This window comes from Elephantulus edwardii, unplaced genomic scaffold (genome assembly GCF_000299155.1).
Source record: "Elephantulus edwardii isolate Elephantulus edwardi_28Jun2011 unplaced genomic scaffold, EleEdw1.0 scaffold00133, whole genome shotgun sequence".
In the NCBI taxonomy this organism is placed as follows: Eukaryota; Metazoa; Chordata; class Mammalia; order Macroscelidea; family Macroscelididae; genus Elephantulus; species Elephantulus edwardii.
The window spans coordinates 5238761-5241516 of record NW_006399883.1 but is presented as its reverse complement, the minus strand read 5'-3'; positions in this window follow the sequence as shown (position 1 = coordinate 5241516).

The following is a 2756-nucleotide window of genomic DNA, read 5'->3' as shown; positions in this document are numbered from 1 at the left end:
TGTTTGTTGATGGGCACTTAGGTTGTTTCCAACTCCTTGCTATTGTGAACAAAGCTGCAATAAACATGGGTGTGCATATATATGCTTAGGTGGCAGTTATGGTCTCTTTGGGATCTATTCCCAAGAGTGAAATTGCTGGGTCAAATGGTATCTCTATTTGCAACTTTTTGAGAAAGCGCCACACCACCTTCCACAGTGGTTGCACCATTTTACACTCCCACTAACAGTGAATAAGGGTTCCAGTCTCTCCACAACCTTGCCAGCATTTGTTGCCTGCTGTTCTGTTAAATTTTGCTAGTCTTACTGGGGTGAGATGATATCTCATAGTTATTTTAATTTGCATCTCTCTTAGAGGTAGGGATTTTGAACATTTCCTCATGTGCTTTTTGGCCATCTGAATGTCTTCTTTGGTGAAGTGTTCATATCCTGTGCCCATTTTTTAATTGGGTTATTTACCTTTATCTGGATGTGGTGGCCACAACCTCTTCTAAACCTAGCTTATATTTCTGGTAGTTCTCTGTCTTACCACTAGGCCCACTAGAATTCCCTCATGACATTAAGTTAGCGATGATTTCCAAAGAGTACAGCTTAATATTTTGGCACCTATACTTTTCTGTAAAATAAATACTTTGTTCTATGCAAAATTGTAGATTTTACATTATAATTATAGATTTACTATTAAATACTACTTCCATTATACTCTATATTTGGCTGGAAAAGAAGCATATTGTCTAGTAGTATCACAGATACTAACTGCATTATTTACTCACCAGCCTAATCTTTATTTTTGTATAATTCTGTACATTCAATGACTTATTCATTGCAAATACATTTTATAAGAAACATAAATGCAAACTATACACATGGACTTCACCTGATGGTATGCATAGAATCATAGATTACATCTGTGGAAAGAATCGCTGGAGAAGCTCATTATCAGCTGTGAAAACGAGGCCAGGTGCTGATTGTGGAACAGACCACCAACTACTCATATGCAAGTTCAAGCTCAAGCTAAAGAACATTAAATCCACAGGAACAAAAGTTTGACCTTGCATATATCCCCCTTGAATTTCAGAACCATTTCAGGAACATATCTGAGGCCTTGAACACTAATGAGTGAAGACAAGAGGAGCTGTGGGGGGATATCAAGAATATCACCCATGAAGAATGCAAAAGGTCATTACAAAGACAGAAGAGGAAGAAAAGACCAAGATGGGTATCAGATGAGACTCTGAATATTGCACTAGAGCACCAAGAAGCCAAAGCAAAGGGAGGAAATCAAGATATTAAGGACTGAACAGAAGATTTCAAAGGCAGTGCAGAAAGACAGAGTATTATAATGAAGTGTACAAACAGCTGCAGTCAGAAAATCAAAAGGGCTAAATTCACTTGGTATTTCTTAAGCTGAAGGAACTAAAGAACAAATTCAAGCTTCAAGTTGCAATACCCATGGATGCTTTGGGCAGAACATGAAATGATTCAGGAAACATTAAAAATGATGGAAGAGTATAGAGTCACTGTACCAAAAGGAATTGACTGACACAGAAGAATTTCATATACATATGCAAGAGCCTGTGGTGATGAAGGAAGAAGATCAAGCTGCTCTGAAGAACTGGCAAAAACAAGGCCCCAGGAATTGATATCATACCAATGGACATATTTCAACAAACATATCCTGCCCTGGATGTGCTCTTTAAATTGTTCCAAGAAATCTTGAGACAACCACCTGGCCAACTGACTGGAAGAGATCCATATTTGTTCCCATTCCAAAAAAAAGGTAACCTGACAGAGTTGGAAATTACTGAAAAATATTACTAATGTCACATCCAAGCAAGATTCTGCTAAAAATTATCCAAATATGACTGGAACAGCACATCAACAGAGAACTCAAATGTGCAGGTTGGGTTTAGAAGAGGCCGTGGTATTAGGGATATTTAGCTAATATTAGATGGATCTTGGCTGAAGGCAGAGAGTACCAGAGAAACGTCTGTGTTTAATTGACAATGGAAAGGCCTTTGACTTTGTTGATCACAACAAATTGTGGCTAACATTGAGGAAAATGGAAATTCCAGACCACTTGATTGTGCTTATGCGAAACCTATACTTGGATCTGTCCTCTGAACAGAGCAAGGAAACACTGCACGGTTCAAAATTAAGAAGAGTGTACACCAGGGAAGTGTCCTATCTCCATACCTTTTCAATCTATATATAGATCATCCAGAAGGCTGGGTTCTATGAGGAGGAATGTGGCATCAGGATTGGAGGAAGACTCATCACCTATGTTATGCAGATGACACAACCTTGCTTGCTGAAATTGAGGAGGACCTGATGTGCTTAGCAGAAGGTCAAGGACTGCAGCCTTTAATAAGGTCTGAAGCTCAACATCAAGAAAATAAAAATATTCACCACTGGGCCGACTGGCAGCATCATAATAGACGGTGAAAAGACTGAGATTGTTAACAGCTTCAGTTACTTGGTTCCACAATCAACACCCTTGGTATCAACAGCCAGAAAATCAAAAGATTAATTGCATTGGGAGAAATCTGCTGTCAGGCACCTCTCCAGAATACTGAAGAGCAATGATGTCTGTGAGGAAACTAAGATGCACATGATCTGGGCCATGGTCTTTGCAATTACTTTCTATGCATCAGAAAGCTGGACAATTACTAGAGATGATAGAAGGAGAATTGATGCCTTTGAGCTGTGGTGCTGGAGAAGAGTGTTGAATATACCATGGACTGCTAGGAGAACAAACA